At 37.4% G+C, this 14,441-nt stretch overlaps 1 long non-coding RNA gene across 1 annotated transcript; it reads right to left on the bottom strand.

Moving 5' to 3' along the window:
- Positions 1-5,596: 5,596 nt before the first annotated feature.
- LOC130605046 (uncharacterized) lies at positions 5,597-14,289 on the bottom strand. The gene is made up of 4 exons (XR_008973598.1): positions 14,241-14,289; positions 13,112-13,150; positions 12,464-12,642; positions 5,597-5,658 (listed from the first exon to the last, which is right to left on the bottom strand). It is a non-coding gene; the product is annotated as an uncharacterized LOC130605046 (long non-coding RNA).
- Between the last annotated feature and the right edge of the window lie 152 nt (positions 14,290-14,441).

Below are 14,441 nucleotides of genomic sequence, written 5' to 3'. Positions count from 1 at the left end.
CAAACGAAAAAAAAAAAAAGAAAAACAGGAAAAGATATCTTTACTAGCCTAGCTAACTAAAAAGTCCAAGTATTGCTACATGAGTTAGGAAAGTACAATAACGCCAAAACTGAACCTCTGTAGAAACAACCCAAGAATGCTTGCTGCAATGCATGAGGGGTGAACAAATGCTTATAAACTTCTCAAGCTCTTGCATGTGACATACCCACACCAGAATGATCCCTTGGCTAGAATGGGGTTGCACTGTATTTACAGAGAATGGTTAAGTTTCAGTTCAAACAACAGGTAAGCTTTCTTCTTGTTTAAGAGTTTGCAGAACAAGAACTCTCATACTGCAATTTTCTCAGATATGGCCTGAAATGAACACAGTTCTGAGAGCAAGCACTTATACTCTGACAACGCTGGGTGGCATTGTACAATATGTAACATTATGAAGTAATAGAATATGTGTACACATTTTAAAAAGTTTATCATCTTCTGCCCTTCCAGCCCTCAGACTGTAAAAGTAGTGAGAAGAACTCACATCTAGTTTGGATACACGTATTTGTGCAGCAGTTTTAGCTCCTGAGCACATGGTCTTTATTGCCAACTCTTAATGAAGTGTTCACGCCTTTGTGTATAAACAGCTCCACTGTGAAGAAGTTTTGAGAACAGCCTTGGTCATCTTGTTAGACTTGGGTTCAGCAGGGTCAGGGGGTAGTGAGGTAAAAGAGGGTTTTGCACTTAGTCATAAGTGATGCTGGAGGCAACTAAAATCATTAGTATAGACTGGCTGTGTGGGGGATTCCATTACCAGCATAGAAGGAGAGATTCACCACCCAAGAGTGGTTTCAGAGAAATGCTGCAGGGTGGAAATTCCATTCTGACCTGAACTTTGGAATAAGGGGCTTGTTTCCTATTGGGGAACAAGAAAGAAGAAGGAAAATAATTTTCTGTGCAGAGAAACAACACCCATGTGTCAGGTGACACAACTAGCCACAGATCTGAATGACATTCCTGATGATGAGTGAAATTTGTTTTCCTTTCAGTTCTTTGGTGTTTTATAATATCTAGCAAGTAAACTTGTGCAAGAAATGCTACTGAAAACACACATTAAGTAGGTTCAGCATAAATTAGTGCTTACAACCAATGACAGAAGGAAAGCATTTTTATGGGGCTGTTCAGACCATCTGTGTCAGATGTCAAATTGCTGCCCCATTTTAAGATTGCCATCTTTTCACAGTAATACATATAATTTAGGAAGCCTGCTCACGTGTATAGAAACTCAATGTGGCTGACTATAAAATAGACAGTACTATTAAAATTTCTTTCTGTGGGACCAATAAAACTATAGGTGTGCACTTCACAGGCATGAAATAATAAAAGCCACTGCATCCTTTTTACTCTATTTATTTGTAATTGCACCTAGTCTTGTACATTCTCTTACTGCTCTCCTCCATATTTACGTTTACACGTCTGAGAATATAAACACATTACCTTATTTCTCCTTTTAAAATCTTACATTACATTAATGATTCGCTTTTCTACATAAACCTTTCTTTGCCCTACCCCCACCTAAACAAAGAAGTGGAATTTGGAAACATAGGATTAGAAATTACTTTCTGAGTCACTCAGTCTGGTTCCCTATTATAGGCAACCGTGAAATCTCTTTTGTAAAGTAATAAGGTGCCGTCATAAAGACAGTGATGTTATTTCCCCCCTTATACCTATTGTAAGGCTATTTGGGAAACTTAGTTTCCTGATGGTTGGAATTTTTCTTCAGATTTAAAATCTAAATGCGTTTGTACTGCATATATCTACTTGTGTCTTGACTATCATTACCCTTAATCAAATAGTATATTACTTTATCTCTAATGCCTTTATGGACAATTGAAATTTATTCCTTTTTTTTTTTTTTTTTTGCACAAGCCAACTCTTGTAGTCTCCCCTTGCAATACATTCTTTTCATCATCCTAGGAGCAATTTGGATCATCCTGTCAGCAAAGTATAAATAATTGCAATGGCAGCAAAATTCAAAGGGTAAAAAGGGAAGCTAGGCTTTTTATCTGTCTAAAAAACAAAGAAACCCACAAAATATTTACACCAGTCTTGCTGACGTTCTTTAGTTTTGTAGAAAGATGGATTTTCTCAAGAATGGCATTGTCATTTGTGTTGTATTTTGAGCTTTTAGAAGGAAAGCTGCTATACAATAGGTATAAAAGGAATTTACTTGTTCTAATGAAACCTCCATGATGAGAAAACTTTTGCAGTAGAACTGAAGATCCTAATTTATTTCTGCTTATCGTAAAGTACACAGATTTTACCTCACCTGACAGAGAACTTCATCTAAGACTTATGTTTTTCTAGACCAATAAGGATTATACTGAAGTTCTGCTTCTCCCTGGTTAGTATAAACTAATTTACTTGAGTTTAGCAATAGCAGGTGTCTAATGTTTATGCATGTGAACAACCATATTAGTTCTATAGCAGAAGTTATATAGGTATCAAAAGTTGTGTTATAACTTCTATAAAATCATGGTTGTATCATATTAAAGTCTACAGTTATTTCATCAAGATTTTGTGAGTCTCTTTAGCTGAAATTGAAATGCTCATATATGTATGTGCATGTATGAAAATATATATTTATATAAATTTAAAGAACGACTTTTAGACAGTGTTTTGTCTTAGAACACTACAAAGTCAGAAGGATTTTAATGGAGTTGCTATTGGTTTACAAGTTCATTAGGCTTGCAATCAATAAGAACCAGAAAAATGAAAGAGTGCTACTAATAATGAATGAGCAGTGTTTTCATTCCCACAACCACAAGTTTTGAAAATCTTAAATGGATGAAATCAGAGCATTTAAAACTTTAATCTACATCTGGACTTTGCTTTCAGAAGTACCAGTCACTCTGGATATTTCAGTTTTCTCTACACTTGATTACCCATTATTGAAACCATCAGTTATCCTTAGTGCTGACTGTTGCTATGCATCGGGTCCTAGATATTTTGAAATAATCAGTCAAAATGGCATAAATTCAAACAGCTCCTAAACACCTATGGCTCTTCTTTTCATTAAGTACTATTCCAGCCAACTTTATGAAATAGATTTAACGTAGGGGACTGGGTCTTACTGGTCTATAGCCTAAACTATAACACTCTGACTGTGCTAACCATTGGTGAGATTATTTTCAGTACCTGTAACCCCTTTTCTTCTCTCCTGTGGGCACCTTGTCTTTGTACCTTGTCCCTTGGCAGGTCATGTAATGCTGATAAAGTAACTCCTGCCTGTGAAGCAGTCATATCCCAGCCAGGACCAGCAAGCTCTGAAGTTATTTCTACTTGGCTTCCTGTGTTCAAGCCCTTCACACACAAGTTTCAAACGCAGACAGGAAGAGACAGGGGCAGCTTTCCAGAGCCACACGACTTCCTTCAGGCCCTGGTATGAACAAAATTCCTAGGGACTATATTAAGAGACCATTAATGTGGATGGTCAGAAGGTCTCAGTTTAAGGTCATCCTATTGTATTTTAGAAATGAACCCCACATCTACATCACACAGACCTAGCAGCACTTAACACAGTGTGCCTAAATACTTTTAGAAGCTGAATGCCTAAGATAACAAAGCTGTTCTCTGAAAATCTGTTTTTTTTAGGTGTTAACCTATTTTCATTCGTTAATAGTAATAATTTTAATTATGAAAAAGTAGTTCAAATTGGACATTAAATACGCTGAACATTTGGCTTAAAAAAATTAGTAGAAAACTAGGAGTCATCATCACCAGATAATAAATAAATAATAAATGTCAGTGAATGTATTTCAATTTAAAAAAGAAGCCACAAAACCAGCCTGCTAAGTGCCACAAGTTACCTGTTGCTTTCTTCACACTGTTCTTTTCATTGTCAGTCATGTAATAGACATTATCCTGGCACCATAGGTCTGAATCTTGGTAACTGATTTGAAGAGAGTGGGAAGCATTTTAGTATTTCAAAAAAGTAGCAGGTGGAAAGTGACTTAGTGAAGATGACAGTTGACTGAAAAAAAAGGCAGCTGCCTACTCTTTACCCAAATACATGCTCTTTGGAGCAGCTGAAACTGAAAATTTTGACACTAAACTATGCAGCTTGCTTTACTTCATGCTATATCATCACATCCAGCAGTATTAACAGCATACATCAACCAGAATATCTTCTCCACAGAACATGCAAAATGTTTACAAGCTGCTCTGCATCAGATATGTTTTAACGCAGTAACTGCTGAAAGTGGAGGACCTCTCAAAACGTACCTTTTGTTCTACAATTAGCTTATGGTTTCTCAGGCAGGAAATCAGCTTCAGGGGTGGTGGTTTTTCTGCAGCTAACATCACCAACGTAGGAAATGTCTGATCTTTGCAGGTTTTTAAATGGATAGCTTTGTTCAGAGTCAATGGAGAAAGTTAAGTATCATCTCTGTAGCTATCTGAATATATCTTATAAAGCTATAAATAAATGGATGTAGAAATTACTAAAATTTCTTCACATTCCAATATTTTTACTTTCTGTTGTCTTGAGAGCTTGCGTATTTATGAAAGATGAAAGCCAAATGAAAGAAATTACATGCTTATGCAATAATATGGTAATAACTTTGTTTCCTCTAAAACATGAACAAGGGAAGTTTTGCTTGTGTGAGGATTGCCTGATATAGGTTATTTAGAGAAGTATCTGACTGATACAGGGAAGAGCATCTAATCTGAAAAGGGGAAGAGCAGTCCTGCAGCTGTGACACTGGAACTGCTGGATGCCAGTCTTCTATTTCTGGCAAAATTTCCTCCGAGATCATGTACAATTCATAGTCTCTTTCTACTAATGTCTCATTTTCACTTTTCCTTTCTGCAGAAAACAGTTACAAATACCACAATCTGAAAAGTGCAGTATTCCTTCATTTTGCTGTATTCCTCAATTTTTTTATTTTTGAAGGAAACATGGATTATAAACATCTACTTAATAGAATACAATGTATTCACAGTGTACTATAATATCTTGTGATACACTGTGAATACTCACAAGTGCTCACAAGATATGTGGCAATTTAAGAGTAAATTAAAATTGGATGTAGCGTGGGAAGCTAGGATGACATGTAATGTTTTCACCTTGACAGCCTTTCAGTGGAGGTGGCACAGCAAAAGATCTTGACACATCTTGACACCAGTGTGAATGCCTTCAAGTGGAAGGCAGGTAATTTTTTTCAGATGCAGTAAGAATCTAAACTTATCAGTAGTCACAAGACAAAAAATCCAGAAGAACTTCTGCATTTCCTAGATAAACACTAATCTTATGTGTATTTTTAGGAGAAAAAGTAAGTAACTATAAAGAAAATAAATTTTAAAATAACATATAAATAGCATATATGTCAAAATAGCTACATATAGATGGTTAGAACTAGTTTGCCTAGTAGAGTAAAGCTGTGGAAAAAGTCCAATATGGCAATTTGGAAAACAGAGATATTTTGAAATGTCATGTTAAAACCAGTGCAAAATTCCAGAGATCACAAATAACAGAGGAAATTTAAGTATACAGCAGTAGATTCTTATTTGCCTTTTTTGTTATCAGTCTCAAGAAAATTTTCTGTTCTGTTTTGTTCTTCTCTTAAGTTCTGATTCTCTATGTATTTAGTCTCCTTCGGTCTCCTTTTATGTTTTCTTCTAAAATAATTAAAATAATAGATAAGCAGACTTAATTCTGATCCTGTAAAATAAAAAGTTTTCCTACATGAAAATTCAAGTGTATTTAACAGGGTTGCTGACTTAACATTAAATACGGTCAGTTTTCATTTATCTAAGGTGATGAGGAATGAGATAACACAGTTAAAACATACAGAATACAACAAGTAATAAAACAAAATGAATATATGATGTAATAAGAAAAAAGATTGACCATTGAACAGCGCTTAGCTGCACAGTGCAGACAGTTTCAAAAGCCTGCAAGCTCCCACAAGGAGGCATGCCACGTACATGTGTCCCAGCAACGGAAGCTGCAGATCCACAGTTGTGTGATGCCACTCCTAAGTGACAAATTCTTTCCCCTGACATTTGGTCGCCTAAGATTGCACCAGACAGACCTACAGAGCAGAGATCCAGTTCCCTTAGTCATACACAGAAAGCTGACTGAACTTCTCTGCACTCAATATGCTAAGTCTGTGAAATGGTTTAAGATCCACCCACAAACAATAGAAAGGTATCTATACGTGTAAGAGGTTTCAGGATTACGGCTTTATAGGTAACAAGACTCTAACTACACTCACATATAACCCTTACAACAGTGAGAAATCAGTGCTATTTGTTTAACCATAATGAAAGTAGGAGTAATAGATGTGACCTTACTACAGTCACCTACATTAATGCTGAATGTTTGTGTCTGGCTTTCTTTGTTTGTCAGTAGGCTATTTAGATATGAAAATGGGTGATAACAAAGTTATACTGTGATCTGTTAAAAGTCATCATTGTCTAAATTGAACAGTTTGTTTTTTTCTCCATCATAGCTGCTAACCAGTCCCACGTTGTGAAAATACACTTTGTGCACCAAACAGTTTGTATAAGCTTATTTGAAGGTATGCTCCCTTTACTTATTTGCTTTTCAAGATGAGTGGGACTAAATAGCCGTTAGAATTCTTTATATTTATTACAAAGGTAACAGGATAGGGCCATATAAGAGAAACGTATGTCTAAGTCACACAGTACTACTGTTTCTACCCAGTTAGAATTACTGATGCTTTATGAAAAAAGAGGTTCTATAGGTCCGTGGGTGTTTAGTGGGACTCAATTCTAAAAGACCTAGATTCTATATTTAGAAGTCATCTTAGCCACTGATTTTCCAGACAAGCAGTATCATCAGTTTGTACCTCTTCTACCTAATAATACATTCTCCCTTGTTTATTGGATTCCAAGCTTTTCCTAATAGGTTCTGCCTCCTGCAGGTTTTATGTAGGATCTAGCATAGAGAGGCTGAAATGCTAGCTAAGTCTAGCAGGCACATCTGTAATACAAATGTGTAAAAAGAAAGGGAAGGTAAAAAGAGAAAATAAATAACAGTGAACATTCTGGTTCATGTACAATTATATTTTCTACTGGAGGTAAAATAAGTGAATTTGTGGAAAGAAATCAGATTAAAGCAACTCCATATATTAAAAGAATGGAAAAAGAATTGGGGGAATATTAAGTAAACCCACAAATTAATTATCTACTGTCATTTAAATATTCAGTAGACAGCCTTTTACAGATAGAGGTTTAAGAGGAGCCCAGGACCACACAGCAGAAAAAAGACAGTTAGGAACAGGGGCCAGATTTCCCATCCCAAGTAGTGGGGGTATCATAACACCACCACAAGAAACAACTGTGTAACTGATTAGCGTAGGATGATTAGGGGGAAAACTGAGGAAGGAAAGTCTGTGCATGATTGTCAAAATAAGCTTTCTTAAAACCACATATCAGGCTGTTCCTAGGCCAAATAGTGGGCTTTCATTATACATATGCACAGCAGAGCCCTCCAGTGACATGAGCACTTCTGTGCAGTCTATGAAACTAACCACCACCATCATGAATATTATCTGCAGATTTATTTCTTTGAACACGGTCACTGTTGATATGTTAAAACAGCTTACTTCTGCCCCACTGTACACAGAAAATCTCCATTCCATAAAAGAAACAGAGAATGGGGTTTAAAGAGAGCCTGTGGCTTCTGTTCTCTGCTGTACTCCACTAAAGTTCTCCTTTGAATTTGCAGATGAAATTTAGCTACTGCTTGGTTTTGTCCAAGTCCAACTCTAGGCCAAGATACAGCAGCACAACCCTCAAGTCTGCACTGAGTTCCTAGAACTACATATGTTCTATTGCAAAAGGATCTACTAATCATTCTATCTAGTGATACCTTTGTTGTAAATTGTTTAAATTACGAGACTATTCTGAAAGTAATTTCAGACAACTGATCCGTAGTGATGAAAAATACTTCTATAACATTCATAGCACCCTTCAAACATTCCAAAAACCAAAGGACACTAATTGTGTAGGCACAGCTTTAAGCTTAAAAACCTTTTTATGCAAGAAATTAAGTCTTCATCAAGAAAGTAACTGTTGAAATCTTAATATCTTTCACTGACAGCCACATTTGAAGAGCAATTTTATAGCATAATGATCCTTGTTGCATAATTTGGACAAGCTTTTGTTCTCATTTAATTTCTCATACACAGCTTGCTTTACCATCTCTCCTTCCCACACCAATTGAAAGGGAGAGATCAAAAGTCAGGAGAGAAAACATCAAGATTTGGGTTTGGAGTTAAACTTCTAAAGACTTCAGAACACCTCCTACTTCAAACATGCTATGCCGTATCTGACTAAAGCCTTGGATGTCTCCTATAAGACTTGGTCAGCTGCATTCCAGCTGAGATCCCACTGTAGGCACAAAGAAAAAGTAGCAACTTTAAAGCCCCCTTTAGACTTCTAGTCAGTTTTCACCCGGGGCTAGAAGCATTTAAACTTCCTGCACTTTGTTTTATACATTCTTAAGGCATTTAGAATATGAACCTGCCCAGAAGTGCCAGAAGAGGCTTTTTTTCTCTTTTACTTTACCTCATCTCCAAAATCTAGAAGTTAGTTCTTTAGTCTAAACCTTCCTTCAGTAACGATCTGACAGGCTTCCTCAAAATAGGCCTCTGTAGGACTAGGCAGGCTATAAAATGGAGTTTCAGATTCTTGCTTTGTTATCAGTGTAGCTAGAGGAGAGGTTTACACCCATCTTCTAGACAATTTCATAGCAGCTACAGCATTTGCCAAGGAATGCAATTTTTGCTTTTTTGTGCCCAAGAGGGTCAAATATGCATCATTTTTCCATTAGAAAACTGTCTAACTATCAGTTGTTACTCGTAGTACATAAATTGCTTGATTGTGACATACAAGAGGTCAGACTAGACAATCTAAGAGTCATTTTTGCTTTAAACTCCGACAATCTATGAAAATTAATGTGTGGCCATAAATAAACAAATAAGGCTTTTCCCTATGAGTCATTACTTTTACAATGTGATAACAATTTGCTAAGGCAACAATGAAAAACTAATGTCCTTCTGGAATATTTATGACAAGTTCTGTGACACCAGACATGATGCTTCATGTCCCATCCAACTTTTCCCTTGGGTCTGTCCAAGTCAATGCCTTTGTACTCTCAACGGACTGAGGATTTCAGCAGGTGAGCTGAGTCCTATATATAGTTTGTGAAACACTTCTAATCTCTAGTATTCTATAAATGTGAAGTAATATAAGAGAAATGTTAATTTCCTTTCCATGTACAGAATTATACCAGTCCAAACCTTTTATTTCCTCCAAGGAAATTTTATTAACCCTTAAATTCTAGAAACATAGGTCTTCAGAATGAATGAGTTGTCTCAATAATGCATTCTCAGCACGATTATTTTGACGGATCAAAATCATCTCTCTTCAGAGAAGAACCCGGTACTGGGTTTGCATGACAAGGTTTTGGGGGGCTGGAGGTGGGGCTACAGGGTGGCTTGTTTGAGAAGCTGAGAGAAGCTTCCCATATGTCCAACAGAATTAACGCCAGCTCTAAGCCAGACTCACCACTGGCCAAGGCCGAGCCCATCAGGGACAGTGGTAGCACTTCTGCTATACATAACATACTTAAGAAGGGGAAAACACTGCTATGGAACAGCAGCCAGAGCCAGAAGTGAGAATATGTGATAGCAACAGCTCTGCAGACAGTAAGGTCAGTACAGGAGGAGAGGAGAAGGTGCTCCAGACACAGGAACAGATTCCCCTGCAGCCTGTAGTGCAGAGCATGGTGAGTCTGGCACCTTGAAGCCCACAGAGGTCCATGTTGGAGCAGATATCCACCTGCAGCCCATGGAGGACCCCATGCCACAGCAGGTGGGTGCCCCTAGAAGGCTGTGACCCCATGGGAAGCCAGCACTGGAGCAGGATCCTGGCAGGACCTGTGGCCCCATGGAGAGAGGAGCCCACACTGGAGCAGGTTTGCTGCAGGACTTGTGACCCCACAGGAGACACAGACTGGGGCAGCCTGTTCCTGAAGGACTGCACCCCATGGAAGGGACCCACACTGGAGCAGTTTGTGAAGAACTGCAGTCCATGGGGAGGACTCACAGTGGAGAAGTTAATGGAGAACTGTCTCCCATGGGAAGGACCCTGCACTGGCGCTGGGGAAAAGTGTGAGGAGTCCTCCCCTGAGGAGGAAGGAGCAGCAGAGACAGTGTGTGATAAACTGACTGCAACTGCCATTACCCATCCCCTGTGACACTGGGGGGCATGAAGTAGAGAATTCAGTAGTAATTTCTATGCTGAATAGAAACAAAAGACTGCTATGAGTATATTCTCTGAGAAATGGAGCACTCTAGGAAAATTGAATGAGAATAAAAGATCAACAAAGCACTGACTGTTTTTTCTATCTACTACAGGCTACTTCTTATAGAACTACTAGAACTTTTAGGTTGGTTTTTTTTCCTAGTATTTTTAAACAAAAGCATGCTTTCCAGGACAGTGGCTTGAATTTTATAGAACCTTTCCTGGGTTTTTTGCATGTACAGGGGTTCTTCCCCTGGATTCCCAGTTATCATACACACATGTTAAGGTGGAAATATGCATCATCAACTTCTGTGTTAACTTTAGTCTCCTTTACCTTTCACATTTCTGTTAAATAAACCTTATTTAAACTGGAGAATGCAACTCCTGCCTTTCCATTTTGACTATTTTCTTTCTGGGTACCTCTGTTCCTTTTTTAATTTTACTACTAAGATAGGAAGCAAACCAATCTTTTACCTTCTAATGCAATATTTGCAAGCTATTCAGATGAATGCTACTAGTCTTCATTTATTATTTCCATTTTGAGGAGACCATCAGTTGGGCTGCCTTGCTTACATGTTGCTTAAGCTGTCCAACAGTCTACAATGTCAATAAAATACAAGCCTGTAACAATTCTAAGTGTGTTATAACTGTATCAGTCTGTATTTTAACTCAAGAAATCAGTTGTGGTTTAAGCAGCAGATGTAGAACTCTGTGTCTATTAGATGGCTTGTTCAACTCTGCGTTAATTTTAAGGTACATCCTGCAGCTTGATACACAGATAGATGTTTTGGTTTTACTGGATAACATTCTTTATTGAGGAACAGCTTAAAACATTTGTCCTTGTTAGAGATATCTTAACACCTTTTATTTAGAATTTTGTGCTCCAGAATTGAAAACCATGGGTGAAGATTGCACATGTAGTTGTTAAATCACTCTGTCACAGGCAAGTTGCCAGTTTCAGACCATTTAACAATTCAAGCACAAGAACTGCAAGTGAGAGAAAACCAGAAAACAGTCCTACTAGTGTTATTAAATCATAAAATCATAGAATGGTTTAGGCTGGAAGGGACCTTACAGATCAGCTAGCTTCAATCCCACACCTTCCACTAGATCAGGTTGCTCAAAGCCCCATCCAGCCTGGTCTTGAACACTTTCAGGGTTAGGGATAAAAATTAAGAAGGACAAAATGAAACATACTGTAAGTGCAAAATGCCATGCACAGTGTCAAGTATAAACTCCAAGTTTCAGCCTGAAATGCTTGAAAACATCAAACACTTGGAACAGAAAGTGTCTACACTGAGTTGAGTTGACCAGTATAGTATCATCAATAGCTAAGCTGCTTTGAATCAGACACACTCTTTAACTTTCACACGCTGCTTTCCAAGACAGTATGTGACTTCAAAAAAATTGTCCCTTTCCTTAGTGTGGTAAAAGGCATTTTTTCAAATTTCTCAGCCTAATCAACAAAACTTGTAAATTGAGATCAAATTTGTAGCCCAAATGAAACATGGCTTAAATAGAACTATATTATTACTATAGAATCTTCAAACCATGGTTCAGAGTAAATTCATGTTGAATGTCAGTTTGGAAGACATCTTTCTAACCTTATTTTCTTACTTCAAATACACTTAAGTTAACCTTACATGTTGAAAGTATTCAGAATATACAGATTGTTTTGCTTCTGATATAATTCTGCATGGTTGCAAGTAGGGAGACTGTTTCATGACAGTGATCCCCCAGCACTTTTGGTCCTGGGCAAAATTGTTTACTGGAGACAAGACAAAGCAGCGGAGAGAGTGGGAGATGGAAAAGGGACATAACTAATATAAACACAGGCTGAACAGCACACAGAGATGGCAACTGGGAATTAAATAATTCCTCATTAAGCAAGAAAGCCAGGAAAGGCACAAGAATGAGTATGTGTTCAGAATAAGCTGTGCTAGTAGTCAGACTCTGAGAACATCAATACGTAAAGGCCCATTGTGCAGTTACTTTTTAGTTTCTCCTGGATGGGTTGGTCTGTCTTTCTGCACTCATGATCTTTCTTATTCACAATCTGCCCTTATGATCCTTCTGCCCTCCACTTGTTTGCTTGAAGTAGTAAAGCAAAAATAGCCCTTTTACTGACAGCATGAGGGATACTTACACTATTTCCCACCAGGTTCTGAGTTTGGTCAGGTAGAGTAAGAGTACTTGTCAGTAAGATGTGTTTTCTGTATTCTTCAGTATGTTACTCTGCTTGCTGAAGTAACTTGTTTCTGCTTCCTCTGGCTGAGTTTCTGTTGTTTTGGCAGCTGACTGTTCTAATTGGTTACTGAAATGAGACTATTAGTAAACATTGGACTTTTTTAAAGCTCTGCTTCCTGGAGTAGCTTCCAAATTCACAAAATGCCAGGCTAAAGACAGGTGCTCATGTGGGGCTTTTTCTCCCAAAATGTAAACATACACCTATATATGGATAGTGCAAAAGTGTGTCTGAGTGTGTGTGTACAAATACATTTGTGTATTACATGCTAATGCAAAAATTGGTGTAAACCTGGCCCTCCTGATGACAAAACAGAGTTATGCCATTTACTTAATTCAGGGCAGGATTTCATCTATAGCCTCTGAAAATTAGAATTATCTAAAAGGCCAGAAACTTAACATGTCAAATCTTAACATGTCAACTCTTAAACAATTCTTGGGGGGGGGGGAATCATTAAATAGCTGTTTATGGGGGTTTTTCCCAATTTAATTTTGGAAGAGTGTAATTTGAGTTGGAATGTTAAAACTGGTTCCAAAATTAGAAGCCTACTTCTTATTTGCAAAGTCATTTTTCTGCTCCAGTCCCTGCCTGTAAATAAAGCAGAAATATGTTGAAACAGTCACCTAAAGCATATGAAAATATTTGACAAATGTTTTGGACAAAATTACTAGATAACACTTTGGTTTTAAATGCTTCTGCAAAATGTAGAAAGATTATCACCATCTCTTTTTTTTTTTTGGGGGGGGGGGGAACACAAAACAGCACAATCACCATGTGCTTTTTCTTCTGTGAATACTGAATGGAAAATACTTGACATGGAAATTTTTGATACATTTATCAGATCACAGCTCCCTCTTGTGTAATTCATCGTTACTACAGAAAACTAAGTGAAGCTGGGTGGAAATTGTTTAAACTCTATTATATGATACCCATTCATTTTATTCCTTTTACTTTTGTCATCAGTGATATTTTAGGTTTGGTAATTTTGTATTTTCATGCAATTTCAGTGCCAGGAAGATAATACTACTTACAGTAAGGCTGCACTAAAACTGCATTTAGGGGAATATTACTTTTGCTCAATGGCATGATTTTGACATTCCTAATCAAAATCCTGTGGGTTTACTTATGAAAATTCATGTCTAATTTGCTATTTTTTATTGCTGCTAGGTCCTTCTTCCACACAACTTTCTAGAGGTTTGTTTGGTTTTCTGTTTGTTTTTTCTCCCTGTTTTTATTTTGATGACTTGTGGAAAAACTATAGCTATTCTCCTTTGGTTTACTCTCTAGCTTTTGTGTCCATAGGTTTTCAGATCACCACAATGTGGTTGTTATGAGTTTAAACTTTGTGGTATTCTCTCTTAGACTCTCTTCAGAACTTGTAAAAGATCATGTATAAAGGAAAAGCTCGAAAGCTTTTTCTTTCTACAGCATTTTGCTACAGTGTGTTTGCTACAGCGTTTATTTCCGATTTCACACAGAAAGATTGCATTCTGTTAATTTCACTGTTATTAAAATAAGTTACCTTTGGCACAGAAACTTAAAAAGAAAAAATAGTAGAAATAAATGAAGTTGCTCTTGTAACACAGCGCAAAATCCCAAATGACCTCCCTGAAAAAGGTGTATGAGAACATAGTATGGCATAGGTAAGCAACCCCAAATTTACAAAGTGCAAACGAACCTGGTGTTGATGGTTTAACTGCCACTTAAATTGTGAATTGTGCCTCTGTGCACCGAAAATGGTGATGGCAGATGTATCTGCACAGACCAGAGCTAACGCAGGAAAACCACCACTGACTACAGCAGTTGTGAGGATCTATGGTCTTTTTTGTATCCCAATACTATCAAAGTTGACACCGCCTGTTCATTCCTCCTTTAAGAA

The sequence above is a fragment of the Pezoporus wallicus genome, unplaced genomic scaffold, assembly GCF_028554395.1.
Source record: "Pezoporus wallicus isolate ANWC-B61680 ecotype Strahan unplaced genomic scaffold, APGP_CSIRO_Pwel_v1 contig_5418, whole genome shotgun sequence".
NCBI lineage: Eukaryota > Metazoa > Chordata > Aves > Psittaciformes > Psittacidae > Pezoporus > Pezoporus wallicus.
The sequence above is the reverse complement of the archived record's forward strand: the minus strand, read 5'-3'. Positions and strand labels throughout refer to the sequence as shown.